The sequence below is a fragment of the Lepidothrix coronata genome, unplaced genomic scaffold, assembly GCF_001604755.1.
Source record: "Lepidothrix coronata isolate B3197 unplaced genomic scaffold, Lepidothrix_coronata-1.0 Scaffold67, whole genome shotgun sequence".
In the NCBI taxonomy this organism is placed as follows: Eukaryota; Metazoa; Chordata; class Aves; order Passeriformes; family Pipridae; genus Lepidothrix; species Lepidothrix coronata.
Window position 1 is genome coordinate 1,662,608 of NW_016690247.1, and position 21,848 is coordinate 1,684,455.

A 21,848-nucleotide genomic window follows, 5' to 3' on the forward strand; every position below is an offset into this window, starting at 1 on the left:
CAAACAGAAAATTAATTTACCTCACCCTAATCCCAACAAGTCATTTATCCATCCCTAAAATTTTGCAGGAGTTGGCATATTCAGTGAGATTTGGCAGAATGCACCTCAAAGCAGTCAGGATAAGCAGATAAGCACATACTTTGGGCTGATTGAGCACATACTCATTGTCACAACTATGCAGGAAAGCCAAACCAATTCCAGCTTTATAATGTGTGGTCCTAATTGGTATTTTTAGCCCATTATTAAAAGAATTGCTAAATACCCCTCAGTATTCCTCTGAATCAAAGTGTGCTAATATGGGAAACCATATCCTCATTAGAATCCAATGTTGTGCTGGGGACTCCTAGTGAAGAAACACCATGATTTGGTGTTGTGGCTGTCCAAAACAATGCACACATGTGATCAGCCCACACGTGTGGTTCAGCCCACACGCTGGTTAGGTTTTAGTCATAGACACATGGGATTCCTAGACCAATAAAGAGAGATGAGAACAACACTGAAAGACAGGTCTGTGTTTTCTCAAAGACAATGGGCAGGTGCCTATAAGGGGTCAAAGGCTCAGTTTGGTGCTTTGAATGTTTTCTTAGGGGAGTATAACAGTGAGGGTTATAGGGGGAATCACAAATAGCTCCCTGCCAGGCATGAGCAATGAGAAGTACAGCACAGGTCACATGAGCTTTTATAGTCTCCTCAAGACTAGAGACAATCTGCTTTTTTTCCTTTATGGTTTGAGAACCAAATGTAAGTTGGCTGGTAAAATGTTACTCTTTATGGTCCAGAGTGAATCTGGTCTAAAGCCTCTTCAATGCTTGGAAGCACAGTGAATTCTGCACAGCTCTAGCCTTTGAATGGCTGGGCTTTGGACCTGTTCTCGGAGATGTAACTGATACCTGAAACTGCAACCTGGCCCGGTCCCATAATATTTATATCCCAATTTTTCTCTCCTTTTCCTCTAACCCATGCCTCCCATACATGTCTACTGCATTTTGTGTGCGAACTCATCCATTAACTAATCATTAGCAACAATTGTTGTGCCTGTATCTGGAATATGTTCATCCCATGAGCATCATGAGGTGTTTATTGCAAGGACTGCAGAGAAATATATAGAAGTACGAGAAGTCTGCCTAGTACTGTACAGTAGAGATAGATTAGCTCAGGAAACACTGCCTATGCTCCACCAATTTTTTTTTTTAGACAGATCGCGTGATTTCTCTATTGAATTTCAAATTATTTTGGTGGGCTTGGACATCAAAATCAGAGAATCTTCTTGCTTTAAATTGTACAAATTCTTGCCACAAACATGCTTCTTGCCTGCTTGTATAATCCCAAACTGCTACAAGCTTTTTAGCTGCAGAGTTATTTATGGATTACCCTGTCTGATCTTTAATGTGGAACGTATACAGCAATACCTCTCTAGTGCTTTGCACTACTGTACTAACTGTAAAGAAGCAGCAGGCAGCTCAGAAAGAGCATCCTTAAGAAGCTTTGATAAATCATAAAAACAATCTGTACATGGCAGGGAGACACAGCTAGTCAAAGGGAAAGCTATTTTAAATCATCAGTAATAGTAATTGCAGACTCTCCCTGTCTAGTTCAGTCTGGGTTAGATGTGAACATTCCCAAGAGCATTTTGTGCTTCTGGATCTGTGATTGTGTAACTGGCTTGCTGCCTCGTCTCCTTGTGAAAGGCTTTGACAAGCAAGGCCTTTGGCAGGGCTAAACAGGCAGCACATCTTTGCTGCCTTTCTCAATGTTAAACTCTGAATCCAAGCTGGTGTCTGCGTGTCCATGTTGTTTCCTCCATAGCTGAAATTCCACTGACTAGTGAACCAGTGGGGTGGCATTAACAGCCCCAAATAACCTACAGAGTCATTTCACACACAACAGGAGGGCTTTTGCCACTGGCAATTTGCAAAAGAAAAATAGGAGGGATGATCCAGATTTTGTTACTTTTACGTTGACTTCCTAAGCTGCAAATCATTAACAAATGTTTTTAAAAAATCACAGGGATTCTTAGTCCTACAGACAGTGGACAGTCAGAAGAGAAGTCTGAGGAAGAGGTCTCCTGCCCCTGCCAACAGCCACACGATGTCAGTATTGGCTCAGACAAAGAGAATGAGTTGTGCATTCCCTCGATTGCCATTGTGCACCTGGCAGGGCTGTGACAGGCCAAGGTTATGATGCTGGAAGTAACCCCGGGAAGATGGAACACCATGCCCAAGCACAGAACTGGGTGTAAAGTGGAATGGTCATAAAGGCAAAGCTGTGTGTTCTTCTGATGTGCAATTTTGCCTCTGATAAATCATTTATCTTTTCTAGACTACCACCATGTATCCCAAGGGTACACGAATCACAGTTTCCTTATGTTTTTCCAGTTGCTGATGACATAAATTGGAGAATCAGACCCAGCACCTGGCTTAGTGCCTACAGCTTGTTTTGTGCTTTTCATCACAACTTTCTTGTAAGTTGACTACTGAGTTCTCACAAATCTGATTTACAGGCTGTTCAGGACTTGCTGCTTCTTATTAACAAATCTGTGAGCTCAGATTAGAATATTTCACTCTCAAAAAGCGTGAGGGCACAGAGCCTGCTGAAATTTAGTAGGAACATCTCAATAGATCAAGCTTTTAACACTGGAATTGCCATGAAGCATTAGTCAAATACCACCTTTGTGCTTCTTACAGGCTTTCGTTAAAATAGCCAGTGAATCTTTGGTATTAACATGTCCTCCCAGAAATGACAACCATTTCTTCAATGGAAGGGTTTTCAAGCATTGGAACAGGCTGCCCAGGGAAGTGATGGAGTTATCATCCCAAGAAGTGTTCAAAAATGTGTGGATATGGCAATTAAGGACATGGTTTAGTGGTGAACATGGTGGTGGTGCTGGGTTGAGGGTTGGACTTTATGATCTTAAAGGTCTTTTCCAACCTTTATGATTCTATGGATCTGGAAGAAGGGAATATTTTTTATATGAAATCTATGTGAAAGCTTGGATGTCTTTTTCCACTGGAGAATATACAAGTACTGAACTAGAAATGGAACAGATCTGTTACTTGGCAACTCCATTCCTGGATTTCTCCTTCAGTTTGAACATCCCTAACTATTTTAAGGAATGATGCTCTAGAGTTTTTATTGAAAAACTTAATCCATTCTACTGGTGATATGTCAAAGCTCAACTGAGAGCATATGCTGGATACATTCTGCAAACCTTCTTAGGTTCCTGTGTTTCTGGTGTTCTACACTTCCTTTTCTGTGAGATGATTCATACACAGAGAAAGATTAGTTCTGCATTAGAACAACTTTGTTGCATATGTTATATAACATCATGTTTTCTCTGTTGCCATATATTTGACGGTATAAACACAAACAACAATGAAAAGCCAAATCATAGTTTAATACTGAAATCCTCTTAAATCCCTTTAGCAGGAAGCCAGATGGTGGTGGTGTTATAGTTAAGAAATAAGTTTCTATTTTAGTTTAATTTTAGATTTATTTTTTTTTTCATGATATTTGTTTAAAAGTCTTCCGGTGTGGTTGCCTCTGGAAAAACAGATGCAGCAATTGGACCAGCTTTTCAGTTGGCCCCTTCAGGCTTCCTCAGAAAATGACAGGATCACACTATACCACTGTTCTTCCTCTTCCATTCCCTCTTGATCCAAAGGGAGGAAGGAGGATTCAGGGCACAGACACTACTTTCTGCATTATCCTAGGATCTAAAATCTAGAGTGAAATTACTTCTGTGAGGGTGATCTTGCTTTCAACCGAGCTACTAAAATAGGGAATGTCACAACCTCTCTATGAAAGACTTTCACATGGGCATTTTTCGTAATCATACACAAGGAAAATGGAAGTTCAAGTCATGAAAAGCATCCTCAGACACACAATTCTCCTACTTTCCTCCAGGTCTACTGTAATGTCATTCAGTTTCTCCTGGAAGAAAATTTCCACCACATGATAAAGGTGCCATTACACAGACCCAAACTCCAAAATGTGCCTCCAACTCTCTCTTCCTCTTAGGGCCTGTACTCACCAGCAGCATGAGCTGAATGCCCTCCTGTCCAGTGCACTTCCCACAAGAGTGCAAATTACTCATTAATATTAGTTTTTCAGAGGGGAACTGGAGTCAACTTGAGTCAAACATTTTTTACTGTCAAAGGGTTTATCAGTTTTATTCCCATCCTCTACCACCGGTTTATTGGAAGAAGCAGATCCAAGGAGTGCAAAGTCTGCATGGTGGTCCTTGGCTCTTAGAGGAGTTTGTGGTGCAACTTTAGGTCTTCACTGAGAAAGCTCTGCTTCCCTTAAATTTTTTTGATAGGATATTCTTGCATGTCCAGCTAAGTAAAATGTCCTCCAAGGGTGGGTGCAGTATCCGAGTCAAGTGGCAAATGACTGAAACAAGGTATCAGAGGCCAGACCAAGTGCAGTCCTAATGCAGAATGAAATACATGAAGTAGAAGGAACTAATGAAGAACACTAAAATAAAAAAGAAATAGGAAAAAAACCCACAAAAACAAAAAAGCCTTTAGTTAGAGAGCAATCAGTCAAGACCCTGTTAGAGATTTTTATATCTTCAGACACATTTATCAAAACTATTTCAGCTATCTCTATAGTACTCACCACTCACAGAGGAAAGAACATTGTTAGGTTGAAGTGTCAAAAGAAACGAATAGGAACAAAAAAAAAATAAAATTGAGAGATTCTGAAAACATATCAACCACCATGTTTCAACCATCTGATGATTAATTTTCAACAGGGCAATTTTGAAGCAATATTCCTATTAGACAAGAGTGCTTATAGGTTTTTGTAGTTTCAAGGCTTTTTACAGAAATTCTTCAGTGTTTCCTCAATTAGTGCAAATATTGACCCCTTCCTTTGAACAAGACAAAATGAAAAAGTGGAATCAATTAAACATATCCTCTGGCTGCCAGTCTAGAGAGGGGAGGTTTCAAATCAATCCTAAAGGAGCAGTGGTGTAGTTAAGAAGTATCACTGCTCCACTTGTTCTCTCAGGGTAAAGGAGTTTCAATATTCCCTTGGCTGTTTTGTAGACTGTTTTCTTGAGGAAATCAGGCTCATACAGTCCTTCTAAGCATTTCAACTGGAGTCCAATTTCATCTAAGTTTGATGGGGGGATAGAAGTCACTAAGGCATTAAGTTCTCACTCCTCTAAGCAGGAGAACCCATCAGAAAAAAAAATAAATACTGAAGTGCAAGCTTGGTCTTTATTAGAGATGTTAATTTGTTCATTTTGTTTTTAGCAACAGAGTAGTTTAGCATCAGTATAGACTTAATTTAAAAAAGTTATTTATTGCACTAGAAAGTAATGCCTAACACTAAGAAATCTAAACTTGTTGAGTAGTTCCTGTATTTCTTAAGTAACAAAGTAAACTGTTAACTCTCCTCTTACTCTCATTTTCCCCCTTAAATTTTAAAAACACATCCAGTCTGTCTTGCTAGTAACCAGACAGTATTTATTTTGCCTCTGAAGGGAGTTAGCATTAATAACTGTGTGACCGCTGTGCTCATCTGAACACTAAACCAATCTACAGTATAAAAATTAAGGGGATTAAAATCTCTTGATGTTATGAATTTAAAAATTTATATGTCATGAGGAAAGATTGAAGAGGTAAAAGTTGTAGGCAAAAGACAAGATCCAAAATTTCTCTCAGATTGATGTCCTCTATTGCTGCATTCAGTCTGGGCTCAAAGGTTGAGTCTTACTTTAAAGTATAGAGAAAAAGGCAAAAAAATTTACCAAAGGTCTTGTACATCACTCCATCTTCACCGGTGGCAGAGGAGGATAATGTTCTCACTGATCAGTGTGCCACGTACCTTTTGTGGGGTTATAAACAGCTACATCAAATGCAAACAGGAGACAAGGGATTCCCAAGGTACCTGTCCCTCAGGGTACCCACTCTCTCCACTGTAGCAGCTGTGTGTTTTTGAATACAAATATTAAAACTATATTGGAAAACCTGATGGAACCCAATATCTCATCTCACATCTCCTGCTGTCACCACAGGCAGGTCAGCAGTCATATATATATATATATATATATTTATATTTCTTAGCCTGATGTACTGTCCCTTCCCACCAGGGTGAGCAGGTTTTGTCCTTGAGCCAAAGCAAAGCTCTTGCTTTGTTATTTGTTATTTGGCTGTCAAACTGTAACTGATGTTTTTTGACAAAGTGCCTGTGCCTGTTAGAGACCCCAGATGCAGGAGACTCCTGATGGGTGTGAGTGTAATGGGCAGTTAGTTCTGCTTTCCCGGCCATTACTTTCTGCAATACAGGGGTGTGATGAATAACGAATTGCCCGTGTTACCTTCTCTCTTCTGAGGCTGTTTTTATGCTTAGCAATAACTACAAATTCTGACAGAACTAGCTGGGAATCCTCTAAAAAGAAATGTTATTTGGGGGAGGACTGTAGGTTGCTCAGTGCTAGAGCTAAATTACATTGTGTGCTTGCTTTAGCAGAGCAGACTATGACACTATCTGGTCTGGTCAGGAAGCAGAGTTATTTTGTCCCATCCCTGCTGTTACATGGACCATATAACAATTACAGCATCTAAATAATTATAATATCTAATCTGTTCAACAGTCCCAGCCGGTCTTGTCCCTCACATAGTCAAGCTTCCTGCAGTCTTACCTTTGAATACAGTGGGAAGTTCATAAGTCAGTGTCTGAAGACAGGATGTGACTGTGGAGCCAACCAGACCCTGAGCACCTGCTCAATTCCTCTCATTGATGAATTATGTATTACAGGCAGGCAGGAAGGCAGGCAGGAAAGTGGGAAGGCAGGAGGAAAGAAGGAAGGAAGAAAGGAATAGAATTGAGTAGATATAACAGATTATAGCAGATAGTCAAGGGATCATAGGAATATAGAACGGTTTGTGTTGGGAGGGACCTTCAAGATCATCTAGTTCCAAACCTTCTGCCATGGACAGGGACACTTTCCACTAGATCAGCTTCCTCAAAGCCCCATCTAACCTAGCCTTGAACACTTCCAGGGATGGGACATCCACAACTTCTCTGGGCAACCTGTGCCAGTGCCTCACCACTCTCTCAGTAAAGAATTTCTTCCTAATATATAATCTAACCCTGCACTCTTTCGGTTTAAAGCCATTCTCCCTTCTCTGATCACTACATGCCCTTGTAAAAAGTCCCTCTCCAACTCTCTTGGAGCCCCTTTAGGTACTGGAATGTTTCTATAAGGTTATCTTGCAGCCTTCTCGAGGTAAAATATCTTCAATTCCGTGGATATCACCATATAAAAAACTCCAGGAGGATGGATATGTAAAATATCCTTTTCTGACAACTCAGGCTGGTTTTGTAACAGCGTTATGTTCTCCTTGTCCTGTGGGAACAGAAAGGCAGTGGGCGGGAAGCACCTGGCTCTTCCCTCCTGCATCTTTTCTGGCACACTCCAGAGGAGCAGGGATGAGCTGCTCACAGGCTGCTGCTGTACTGTACATCATCAATGCATGTCCTTACAGGACAGAAGTGAGTCTAGAGGCAAAGAAGTAATTCTGAAGAGATACAGATCCATGTGTTGAAACTGATCACCATGACATGCTTTAAAGATTAAGAATAAAGATTGGGAAGCTTGCAAATCCAAGATAAAATTCAACAGAAGTCAACAAAAAACCAAGCTAAAATAACACAACAATTAATTTAAAAAACAGAGGAAAGGTCATAGATCTCATCTGTCAGACTAGCTACCAGTGAAATCTCATCTGAAACTCAACTCCTGGCCAATCAATGTCCAAAAATTATTGAATAAAATAAGGAGATGAAAGAATGCATAAATAGACTAATATGAACACAGAGAAGAAGAACCTTTCAAAATTTAAAGAGCTTGACTTTAGTTTAATAAAAAAAAAAATCACATTGAAGAGGGCAGGAATGCTGCCTGCAAACATGAGGTATGTTTACAAATGCAGGAGGTAACAGGAAAGAAGAGAAAAATGATAGAACAGAAAAGAAAACCTCTTACAAACTGTTTATAAATATAATTTGACTAAATATAAAAGGCTTCCAGCCACCAAGCACTGTGGTCTGAAACAGTTTTCTAGTGAGAATAAAGGGAAGTGGAAGCTGAACATGCCTTAAGGTGCTGGTCAGTCAGATTTTGTAACCAAGGCTCCAGGACTCCCTTCTTTGCAAACTAAGATATCTCTTTCAATCAAATCTCATACTTCTATATAGATCTGTGTCTCCAAATCATAATTTGATTCTCATCATGTCTCAGAGTAGTGAACTTTTCTCCTTTCAGCAAATCTTTTCCAAATATAAAAATAAATGCTGAGAATAGGAAATAAAAGTGAGAGTGGAAACTGTTATTGACTACTTATAAAAATGCTCACGGTAAGCTACGTGTGAAGAAGGAAGAACAGAAACATTTGCAGCTGCAAACATAACAAATTTCACAAGGAGGTTGAAATGTGTGATTTGCTTCAAGAGAAAAGTAGGATTTCTTTTCTACAAAGATATTCATGGCTTAAGTTTGCGAAATACATGAATGATTTGGCTTAAGTCTCATCCTCAAGTAACTTTGAAAATCAAAGTTCCATTTGCCTTCAAAAAGATCCAGAAACCTACGTCATCCCAATACCTTAAAAAGAAATAATTTCTCATTTCTCTGCTGTTTTTCAGAGCACCTTGCATCAGGGGAAAAAAGCTGTGAATATGACTTGAAATACTCCCAAACCTTTGCCACCAAGGAAAACTTATGTTTACAGTACTTTCAATTCATACAAGTGCAGGGCAATATAAAAAGAAAATTACTGTGCTTGCTAAAAACAAGTGCATGTGTGCATGGAACCTTGGCTATCATTCTGTCCCTTAATGTAGACACACTGGACTTGCAAGTTTCAGTCTTTATCTCATGATCTGAACATTTAGTTTCCCTTTTAAATCAATCATCGATGAAGATATATGGTTTGCTGCCCAGTCATTCATACAATACCATTATATTCAGTCCCAAAAGCTGAATTTTGGACTCATTGTCAAATATTATGCCCAGAAGGAACCATGAAGTCTCTGCAGTGTGTATTTTACCAACAGCAGAATTTCACCTGCTGCTGAAATACATTATGTCCTAATTTATTTCAGCCTTGGACCACATTGTGCTAAACCCTGGAACTTAACAAAGTTACAAGGAATATCTCGCAGTTTCTGCCCTCGAGTCTCCCTGATTTCAAAGTATGACCAAAAGGTAACTGGGAACTTTCAGAAACAGAACAATCTGCACAGGAGAAAACTGTCAGCTTTCATGTGCTCGACATGCAATTGAATTACCTTCTTGAGTTTGATTTCACTTCCCTGGGACCAAAACAGGATGAAAATCTGTAGTCGTTGAGAGAAAAGCCTCATCAGCACAATGAAATGGGAAAATAACACTGAAAATAGTGCTGAAGTAAAAGCCCTTCCACTCCTGCTTATCCTTCCAAATGGCTGGGGGTGAGAAAGAACATGTTGCTAACTGTGTAATGAGGCACAGATTGAAAATTGCTTAAAAGCCTGTGCACAGTAACAGGGAGGATTTTACCCTGTGGCACTCTGAGAAAATTATTGTAATTGCTCTTTTTAGTTATTATCAACTTGGTCTCCAGGACCCCAGTAAGTACCATTAGACATCTGCTGTGGGACTATTCTCAGCAAGCAAAGAAGCTATCAAGTCTTTTAAAAAATATAAATAAGTGGGGGAACACTTTGGTTTGGTGTGGGTTTTTTTTTCCTTTTTTTTGCACTCCTCACAAATAACATTATGGAGATATTTTTTCTTTTCTTTTTTTTTTAAAACTTAAATATTATTATTATTATTGTTGCAGGTTGGCATTTTCTATTTACTGTAATAAGTATTTTCCAGGTGATTTGAATAGCATGTGCACTCATTTTAATACCTGTAATAACTGAATATAATAATAACTAAACAATTGAAGAAAGGTATGTTATAGGTTAGTAGAAGTTGAATGTCTAGACTCTTCACTGTCAGTATTTCATAACCTGTATTTTCTTTACTTCTGCCATGGTTCTGCATGTAAAAATAAGGGGAAATAGAGAGAAAAGTGATTAAATCCAGAAAATAATGGATAGATTTATAGAAAAAAACCCCTCTATTCCTTATGTCTTCACTGTGAGAGCAGAGAGAGAAATAAGAAAGACCTTGATGCTGTGCAAACACTGTTCAGCAATAGATAAAATGTGAATGAGTTTTATCACAGATGTAAAAGACATCTCCTTAGCAGCTGCTATGAAGGATATCAACTCCAACCCAACCAGACCTGTGCAAAAATATTCATAAGAAAGAGCTCAGAAAGTCAACACCTGAGTCCTAGGCCCTCTTTCATTGGAAGTATCTCCTGTCCCAAGGTGGAATCCCAACGCCATCCCAGAACCTGGGCAGAGATGCTGCCATCCTTCCCGTGCAGGAACCTGTGGTACTGCAAACAAGGGAAAGCAAAGTGTATGGCTGCAGGAGGAAGACAGTATGAGAGAGCTCAAACTCACAGTGAGGATAATCAGCACCCAGTTTTCACCCTTACTCCTGGGTTGTTTCAGTTTGGTAGCCAGTGCTTATGCAGCAGAAATTGGGGAAGGCTACATGTACACAATTAAATGTACTGGGACTTCATGCTGGCACTGACACTCCTGGCACTGAGTGGTCAATGTGCATCCTATCAAACTTTCTTACCTTCCAAATCAGGAAGGTTGCACCTAATATGCTTCTTGGAAATGGTCTGTGGCTCCTTCATTGACCAGTTAAGTATCTGGGACTTGTCTAGGGAGTGTTGGTTGGTCCTGACCAAAACCTTACCACATACTGTTTTAACAAATCAACAGTATTACACAGCAAGTTGCTGTCAGTGGCTGACTAGGACATAGACATAGTCAAATGGCCAGTGGCCTGATTATCTCCTGTAGGATTGCCAAATATCTGTGTCCACCAGAAGTTATTCTGCCCAAAAGGACTCACCTCAGTGAAGGTGGCTCTTAGATGGACCCGACTTCAACAGTCCTTAGACTTCAAATAGTTCATCAGACCAGTGTTGAGCAAAAGACCAGAATCCTCCCTTGCACACTGAGTCCACCCCTTGCGATAGCCACACTGTAGAAAAGGCAGAGCTGGAATGGCAGGAGGAGAGGGATTCATCCCTCAGAAGAGTCTTGCTCTCTCCCCACCTATGCTCTGCTTTTTGACCAGCAAGGCAATAAAGCAGGACAACAGCAAATAATTGCAGAATGATACTTGCAGGAATCCTTGCTTTGCTTTCCTCTGCTCTACAATGTCCCTGTTTTCATGTACTGTTAAAGTAGGACACTACATATAAACATATAGCTAACTCAAACCCTCTCACAGAAGTAGACTCTCAGCCTCTTGCTTATTCCTTGCATTTTATTTTTTCTATGAGGCCTTACCTTGGAATCAAACACAAAACTGCTCATCTCCATCCTTTGAATTCTGGTAAGACAAAAGGGAGAGCCTTGAAATCGAAGCTAACTGCAGAAGAGCAGACAGATATTCACTTCACAGCAACCCTCTTGGGCTGTTTCCTGTGCTTTTTCTTCTCAGTTCCCCCCTGATCAAAGAGCAGACTCCACTGCCTGCATAATACATGAAGCCGCGATAGCTGACAGCATGCTCTGGCTCGGAGAGCTTGGGAGTGTGTGGGGAGACTTTGATGTCTGCATGCTCTGAATGGCCCTAATGGAAGCTCTCCCCCTGGTTGCCCACACACCCTTCAAACCTCTGCTCAGGAGCAGAACTGAAGAATTAGTTTCTTGACTTCTTTCACTTGGTTGGTCTCTTTCTTTCTCTCCTGAAGGAGTCATCCTGACTAGGGCTACCTGGTGCCTAAGGATGCAAGCAGAGGAGAAGATTGCTGTAAACATGGTGAGGGATGAGAGGAGAAAGAAAATTTGTTTAGTGACACTGACAGAGATGGGTAAATACAGGGCAGTATCTCAGAGTGGAGAAAACCACCCCCTACCCCTGCATGAAGGAAAGGGATTAGCTCCCAGTGCTGGGGCCATGCTTTGTGGCAGGGCTTCTACATGCTTTGAAGCACAAACCTGAGAAATTGAAAAGGAAACAATCCTTAATCCTGCTTTTTTACGATTTAGTGATAAAGTCAAATCCACTTTGCTGTAAGTAGCTCAGCTGTTTTGTAGAAGCCAGGCTATTTCCTGAGATACAAGGTTGTGCTTATATAAAGAGATTGACGTTGCTGGGGCGAGGGGAGGGGAGGAGCAGGCAGAGGTGTGTGGGAGAAGCTTGGATACCCTTTGTAGAGGGCTGCCTTTTTTTTTTAATTATTGGTATCGTTGTTATTTATGTCCTGTATGATTCAGGGAGTGGTGAGTAGAAAAGGAAAAAGAAATATGAGGAAGGAAAAGCATTTTATCCAATTTTACCAAGACATCCTAGAAGTCCTTTCAACAGCTACATTGTTTTTACTTCCCACTAATGAAAACTTTTCCAAACGAAATAAAATCTGCTGTTCTTATCCTATCCAATATGAATGATGTAGTCTTAATTACACATGACCCATCCTGCTAAAAAAGCCCATCCACTTATTCACTGAATGACTGCTGAGCACACAGATCTTAAAAGCATCATGCCAGTGCTTTTCAAGCATTCATAGCCCAATGAAAAAAGCTAACTGCAAAAGAATAGACAGCTATAAAACAATTAAAATTCTGCATAAACACCATTAACAGTAATTGATCTTTTAAATCAGGAAGCTTTTACTGATCCACCTTGACATTGGAGGTTTAGATACAGGAAAAAAGAGCTTGCAAAAAATGGGAAAGGGAAGTTCACTAGAATAGGTGCACTCATGCTCATTCTACTTGTAATTCTGCAGTTCTATTAATGGCACTAGGCTTATATTAGTGATTCCATGGAGCAGAATATTCACGATGACATACTAAAAAAATAGTTTATATTGGTTAAAAAATATAATTTTTGTTAGTAATATCTTTTTTTAAAAAAATACAGATTGAAATAGGAGCAATTAGACACATGACATTTTACCTGCCTCAGAGCAGTCTGCATTCAGAAAAAAAAAAAAAAGGCTGAGGTATATAATATGAACATCAAGCATTTTCACATTCTGGAAAATATTCTTTATTAAAAAGCCTCACAATTATTTTTATTTTCATTTTGTAATTTGCAAGGACCTTGGATGAAGTTTTTTTCATAAGCAGAAAGCAAAGTATTTTAAATTTTCTGAAGAATCCACTAACCCAATTCTGTGTAATTTGCTATTTCTGGAGTCACCAAACAGCACCTGATGAAGTGAAACAGCAACTTTTAACACAGCTTTACATGTTACTGTTTATTGCTATCAGGAAACTGTAGTCCAGTCTACTGTTTATTGCTATCGGGAAACTGCAGTCCAGTTTCTTTACAGATACTGCAAATATCATACTGGGGAACTAGCTGCAAACTGAAAGAGTGCAGGCTTAGATTAGATATTAGGAAGAAATTAATTACTGTGAGTCTGGTGAGGAACTGGAACAGGTTGCCCAGAGAAGTTGTGGCTGCTCCATCCCTGGGATTGTTCAGGCCAGGTTGGATTGGGCTCTGAGCAACCTGATTTAGCAGAAGGTGTCCCTGGCCATGGCAGGGTTGGAAAGAGATGATCTTGAAGATCTCTTCCAGGTTGAAACATTGTATGATTCTATGAAATAGCAATTCATAAGCTTTCTCCAAAACCCCTATCCTATGGAAACCACCCATGATGTCATCCTATCAATAGATTCCTAATTTCTCCCTTCCCTCCTGCACTGTGGTATCTTGTCTCTCACTACATGAACCTGAAAGATCAAGTGGAGCTTATCATACTCCAGACACCTATAGCTCAGAGTAAACCTCTTTGCATCCTTTATGTCCAAGACAATTTTGCATTGCAAAGCAGAGGAAACAGGTCCCTGCTTACCTGTGTGCCCCATGGCAGGCAGCTGGACAGTGCACTTTTCTGTCTTTCATTACTTCCTCAGTTCTGTGTGTCCTTCTCCCAACGTTGTTCCTGTCCTCAGTCTCTCTAAAGTGGTATCTTATTTTTCTACCTAACCTGCCTATCTTTTATTGAAACTGTTACTTACCCTTTGTAAAGTCACATCTAAAGAGAAATAATCCACTGCAACTCTGTAAGAAGCATATATGCCATCATAAGTAATGCCAGAAAATCAACAACAGGACTCTCAGAGACATTGTAAATACAGCAGTGGAAGCTCTTTATTATTTTCCTGAAAATTCCCCTGACAGGGAAGATGAAACCAATAGTGATACAACACTACTGATTTTGATTTGTAATTTGTCAGGGCTAGTAGAAGGTATCTTGGACTTCTGTTTTGTCTTAGGTGTGGGAATCACCCTGAGACTGATCTATCATTGCTATTTTTATTACTTTGATGGATTTCCTAAATAGCCTACTTTAGGATGAAAGCTCAGTTGTATTAAATGAAATGTACACTGTGTCTGAAAATCTGTGATCTAGGCATTTGAGAAATAAACATGTGAGATGTGCCTGAAAGCTGAGATATACGTGCCAGAACATACCTTGAGAAAAATAAAATAGCAAGAAACAACCTAAAAGATTGTGTGTTGTGAATGTTTCATTTCCTGAGGGACTGGGGGAAATTTATTAAAAACAAATAATTGCAAGAAAGAGGTTGATCAGTTTGTTCTTTTTTTATTTTTTATTTTATTGATTTTTGCTTGTGGTGGTGGGCTACAGAATTCTCACTAATTAAAATAAATGAGTGAGTATTCCAGAGAGAAATTTGCTAAAGAAAGATTTAAAGGAAGAAGTTCTGGAAATCAGATTTCATAGAATCATAGAATAGTTTGGTTTGGAAGGGACCTTCACAAATCATCTAGTCCAGCTCCCCGGCCGTGGGCAGGGACACCTTTCTCTAGATCAGATTGGTCAAAGCACCTCCAGCTTGGGCTTGAACACTGCCAGGAATTGGGCATCCACAGCTTCCCCGAGCAACCTGTTCCTGTGCCTCACCACTCTCATTGCAAAAAATTTCTTCTTTAATAGCTAAATCTACCCTTTTTCAGTTTAAGACCATTCCCCCTTGCCATATCACTGCCTGCCCTTGTAAACAGTCCCTCTCCAGCTCTCTGATAGACCACCTTTTAGGCACTAGAAGGTGATATAAGAGCTCCCTGAACCTTCTCTTCTCCAGGCTGAACAGCCCCAACTCTCACGAACTATCTTCACAGGACAGGTGCTCCATCTCTCTGAGCATCTTTGTGGCCTCCTCTAGACCTGATCTAACAGATTCATGTCTTTCTTGAGCAGAGGACTCCAGAGCTGGATGCAGCACACCAGGTGGAGTATCCTGAGAGCGGAGTAGCAGAGGTGAATCACCTCCCTTGACCCACTGGACATGCTTCTTTTTATGCAGCCCAGGAAGCTCTCTTTGTCCTTAATTCTTACCTTCAGGTGAAGATCTGTCAAGAGAAATCTTGATGAGTGAAGGAGAAAGACAGAATGAAATAGAAAAGTAAATTAAATTAATTAGGGAAACTCAAGCTGGACCTTTAAATATAGGTCAGAGCAACCCTGTGGAGATGTGCATATTCAAAGAAAAGTAGGAGCTCTTTTCTTTCTCTTTCTTTTTTTCCACTGTCAGTCACCATCTTAATCTAAAAGGTGAGAAAAGACTTAAGTGCAGATTAGGCCACAATAAATACCACCCTGCCCCAGCAGCAGCATTTTGTTCAGGGGCTGTATTAGCCTTTATGTTAAACCATTATTGTCATTATTTTTTACTAGGACTGTTTTTCTGCTACCCAAATCCTCCCATCATACCTTTCCAACTTAATCAGAACACACAATGTCGAGTGACCATAAGAGAGGAAGGAGTTCCACCTCCATATATGTTTTGCCTCTCCATAACAACTTAGAGGATGTTCTAGGGAAATATTGGTCCTAATTAGAAACAGTCTTCTATATTAACTCAGAGTTAACTACATATTAATTTCTTCGGTCATTAATAAAGTTTTTTCTCTTCCTTTGTTTTGCAAGGACACACAAAATCTCTCTCCTTTGATACCACAGAAGCAACCAAATCTTGATATTGGCTTCAGGATGGTCTGAACTGAAATCTAGGTGACAGTGACTGATAAGCAAGAAAGAAAGATTGATTTTTCTCAAATATCAGTACAATGAGATAGTTCTAATAAATATATATATAGAAATGCTTTGTAGCTGAAATGTGTTGGTTTCTGAGCCAAAAATTAAATTCAGAGGAAAACTTCAATCACTGCCTATAGGAAAAACACAGAATCAGAGAATATCTCAAGTTGAAAGAGACCCAGGAGGATCATGGAATCTAATTCCCTGCTCCTTTCAGGCCTGCTTCCCACTAAGCCATATAACTAAGACCATCACTGAAATGCTTCTTGAGCTCTGTCAGGCTTGGTGCCATGACTACTCCCCTGGGAAGCCTCTTCCAGTGACCAACCACCCTCTGCATGAAGAATCTTTTCCTGAAGTCCAGTCTGAACTTCATCTGACACAGCTTCATCCCATTCCTTTGGGTCCTGTCCTGCTCACCAGAGAGAGGAGATCAACACCTCTTCCTTCACTGCCCCTCTGGAGGAAGGTACAGGTTGTGATGAGGACACACCTCAGCCTTCTCTTCTCCTGGCTGAACAAACCAAACTACCTCAGCTGCTCCTCCTGGCTTGACCTTGAGGCTTTTCACCATCTTGATCACCCTTCTTGGGACACATTCTAATAGCTTTATATCCTTTTTATATTTTGGAGCCCAAAACTGCTACAATATTCAAGGTGAGGCTGCTCCAGGTCAGACCAGAGCAGGACAATCCCCTCCCTTGCCTGGCTGGGGATGCTTTGCCTGATGTCCCCCCGGACACGGTTGGCTCTCCTGACTACCAGGGCACTGCTGACTCATATTCAATTTGCCATCAGCCAGGCCCCCCAGATCTCTTTCCATAGGGCTGCTTTCCAGCATCTCATCCAAAAATTATTTTTTCTGTCAAATGTATCATAAGATTGTGTCTTCAGGTCGATGTCTTCTCCATTTTATCCATGAAAAGTATGCAGAAAAAAGTCAGTTAATAAGTTTTCTCATAGTTATGCAAGAAAATAAAACTGTGCATTTGACAAACAGCACGCACTAAGCCTGTGACCCAGTCCCTGGTCTACTCAACTAGGTCTTGGCATCTTCTTTTCAAAGGAAAAAAGTATCTGCAATTCAACTGAGAACTGTGTACTGCATAAAAATTCATTTTCACGGCACATTTCACTAAAATATAATTTATTATATATTCAGGTAGGTGTTAGTGCTGTGAAATGTCAAAGACTTTTATTTTTTTCTTTTAGAAGGCTTTTAAATATTATCACAGAAAAACTGCTGTTTAATTGAAATTTCCTTTACTGTCACTCAAACAAACAGAAGGATTAAAACATCAATTAAATGGTGATTATGGCACTGTGCAACTTTGCAGAATCTGAAATTAAAGGCTTAAGAATAAACTTTTGTGGAAGAAGCTGTTGAGGAACTATTTGAGGAAGCAATCCTGAGCTTAATGGCTGAAAATATTTTTTTTTAAATAAAGGTTTATATGTATTTTTTGAAGAATATGCTTCTATTTTTGAGAGTACCTGTGTACCAACAAAATATCCCATATTAACAAGGGATAAAACTCAGGAACCTGGGTTTCCATCTAAAGAATCTGTGCAAATTCAGGCTCTAGCCCATCAAAATCAACCTCTAGAAGAGAGATGAAAATAAATGCTCATCTTTGCAGCTCAAACCATCCCCTGGGAGTGAAATATAGCTACTGGGGACAGCGAAGGTGCTGAACTTCCACTGCAATTTGAAGTACAATTCTTTTGCTCGGTACACATAAATGTGTGCTTTCATACTCCATCTCAGTCCAAAATATATGTGGCCACTGCAGCACTGGGATGCAGAAGTCTCAGCTGATACAGAAAGGAACTGAGTCTCTTCCTGAGTTGTGCGTGGGTACATTCATGACTGTGTAGGTACAACTTCAAAAGATGTTCCTAAGAGGTGACTAACTCAATGCTTGAAACGTAGCTGCTCAGCTTGTGAGGCTGAAGAAGGATCTGCTGATGCAAGGCACGATTTCAAGAAATCCAGGAAGCTCAGAATCACCAACCATTTCCAAAATCGGCCATGGATGACCTTAAAAGCTAAAAATAGGGAATGCTGGGGGAAGGCTTCATATTTGAGTGAACTCCAAGACATGTAGTAAAAATTTTCAATATTGACTGCTTGCTGTGAAGGATGATCCAGTCATACGTGAAACTTTGTATCAGTCACCTGATACCATTGGATGAAGTAATTTAGAAATTTTAGACATAACAGGTTTGCAGCACTTTTATCATGAAACCTCACATAAAGCAGCATTTCCCAAAGGTGTAAATTGCTTTAGGTAATAACCCCTACCCCAATAAAGGGGTAGGGCCTTTGTTGGGCTGGCTCATCTTGATAGGTTCCCAACCAGAAAAATGGTCTAGTCCTTTTCCTTTGATGGGCTGGTTCGATGTTCTGGCTTTCCCTGATAAAGTTACTGGTGTTACTTCACCTATCACTGTTCCTCTGATCCTTGCCAGGTTCATATGTTTAATTTATTTAGCCTTTAGTCAGATGACAGTGCAAACTCTGAAGAAAGCACATCCTAGGTATCTGGTAGCATAATATTATTATAAGATTGCATTCCTGGCTAGTACCACTGGCTTTCTGCATAGTCTTATCAACTAAAGTTTTTTCAATGTCTGCTGTCAACTCATAAATTGTGATACAAATGCATGTAGATGTCACATTGAAGTATGAAGTAGCTCAGTTTCTAATTCATTACTAATGTGCAAACATAATTATTGAATTAAATTTCTAATGTTTTGAAGACTTCAGCACCATCTTTTCATTGCCACATCAATATGTCAGCATCTTTGTTGAATCCAGGCTTGTGTTGTGCTGTCCGTGCCATTTCCGTGCTACACTAAAAGAAGGCAGTTGCTGTTTCTCCAGAATTTTGCATCAACTTCTGTTCAAATTTGATAAGTGCTCTCTCATAATGCATATGCTGTGTCCTGCATGAGCAACTGGAGGTATGGCATTTTTCTTCTTGCTGGAAAAAAAACGGGGGGGTGTTTTTGATACAGATAATGATAATAATGGGGTGGTACCTGCAAGTTCTGTGTTTTCACTCCATTGACACTCTGTCTGATAACTGTGAGAAAACAAATCATTTGGAAGCTTCTACCTCAATTTTTTTTCTAAAATAAATGCTGCCATGGACTTCTTAAGCTTATAAAAAGAAATATGCAGTAGTGTAGAGTGGCTGCAGTCAAAGACTTTAACGTCATAAAAGTGCAGCAAGAAGGTTCAATTTTCAGAACCAACTGTGAGTCTAAAACAGGGGAAGGATAAACAGTCGGTGGGTTAGGAGACAGGCTCAGGAGGAAGGCATCCAGTCCTGTGGTTCCTGTAGGGATTTTAATGACATAAATAAACGAGTCAGAGATGTTGCTGCAGCAGATCCTCCCTAAGGGAATGGTCAATGTTGAGGAACTTTGAAGGAATGTGTGTTGGTTTTTTTCCTTGCCAACACAATTCATGTGTCAAGTATTGTGTTTCTATAGCAACACAAATTTACTTTGAGAGACAGTTTGCACAAAAGGAGGCCAAGGGCTCCAGTTCTCTGAGTACACTAATTTAGAAAACTGTGTGAGCCATCCAGCATCTACTGCTGTGGTGGGCTGACCCTGGCTGGAAACCAGGTGCCCACCAAAACTGCCTGTCACATGGACAGGGGGGAAAAAATATAATGAAAGGCTTGAGGAGTGAGATAAGGACAGAGAGTGAGTGATCACTCGCCACGTATCATCACAGGAAAACAGACTCAGCCAGGGGGAAATAGTTCAATTCACTACCAATCAAATTCAAGTAGGATAATGAGAAATAAACCCAAATTTTAAAACACTTTCAATCTCTCCCCTTCCTTCTTCCTAGGTTCAACTTCACTCCCAAATTCTCTGCCTCCTGCCCCACAGTGATGCAGGGAGACAGGGCATGGTGGCTGTGGTCAGTTGTTGTAGTCAGTTGTTGCGGTCACCCGTTGTTTCTGCTGCTCCTTCCTCCTCAGAGGGAGAAATCCTCATACTTTGTCTCTGTTCTAGAGTTGGGTCCTTCCCACGGGAGACAGTCCCCTATGAACTTCTCCAACATGAGTCCTTCCCACAGGCTGCAGTTCTTCATGAACTGCTCCAGCGTGGGTCCCTTCCATGGGGTGCAGTTCCTCAGGAACAGGCTGCTACAGAAGGACCCCCCCATGGGGTCACAAGTCCTGCCAGCAAACCTGCTGTAGTGTAGGCTCTTCCTTCCATGGTCCTGCCAGCAAACCTGCTGTAGTGTAGGCTCTTCTTTCCATGGTCCTGCCAGGAGCCTGCTGCAGTGCAGGCTTCCCACAGGGTCACAGCCTCCTTTGGGCGTCCACCTGCCCCATGTGGGGTCCTTCAGTGGCTGCAGGTAACTGTCTGCACAGTTGTTTCTCTTACATATTCTCACTCCTCTTTCTATCTGCAATTGCCATTGTGCAGTAATTTTACGCCTTTTTAAAATACATTTTTCCAGAGGCACAACCACCACCACTGATGGACTCAGCCTTGGCCAGTGTTGGGTCCATCCTGGAGCCTGCTGGCATTGACTCAGTTGGACATGGGAGAAGCTTCTGGGAGCTTCTCACTCAAAAGCCCACTTAGTGCTGGAACCTTTCATGCTGCATGGAGCCTTCAGAAATTTTTGGAAGGGACCATGACCATAGTTTGGTCATGACCAGGCTCCCACATAGTTTGGGTTCATTCTCTCTTTCTGGAACATTTTCAGGTATCTTTAACATGACAGAAGTTGCTCTCAAGTGGAACAGGATCCCATAGCATGCAAAAGTCTGAAGATAAACAAAGACTTTAGTTGCTATCTGAAATTTTAGAAAAATAATTTACTCACCTAAATTAGCGTTTACCTGTGAAAAAAGAAAAAATTATCATTCTTGACTGGGCATAGATAATTGAAATATGTTAAATTCTAATAATTTCTGATGATTGTATCACAAATAATGTCCCATAATGCCATACAAAGAATTCATGTCAACAAGAGTTCTGCCTTCTGCTCGTGGAAATCAAGCCTTTTGATCAATGCAGAACAAAGGTATCTGTGTCTGAAATCATCCCTAAATGCATCTACAAGGGTTCCTTATTTCTCTTGCCTGTTTTTTTGCTTAAAAAAGAAAAAAAAATCCCCAGGCCAGAAAAGGGAACCTGACCCTTCATTTTATTTATTTTAAAAATAAAATATCCACTGAAAGACTGATATTTGTTATCTTTGCTGCCCCTAACACCCGGCAAAATACAAATAATTGTGTGTGGCATGAATGAGCAGCAAATATGTGGGTAATGTTGTTGCCGTGGGAGTTAGGTGCTGAAAAAATCTCCGGAGCAGTTAATTAGGGGTGAGATAAGAAAGGGTTTATTATGCCAAGGCAAAGATGTTACAAGATGCCCGCAGGCCGTGCCTGAGATGTTACATTTTATAATATCATCCATCCAATCTCAGATGTGTTCACCCTGTGGCCTTTACTCTGGACCGCCCCGGGTCCACCCCCTGAAAATGGGTCTGGGGTGCATTTCGGGACCCTCTGTTCATCCCATCTTCATCTTCATCAGAGTACAAAGGGTACATAGTCACCCAGTTTTTGACCGTGTTCTGTGGTTTAGGCCAAGATACAAGCATCCTCCAAACAATCTGGGCCTTGCCTTGACAAAAGACTA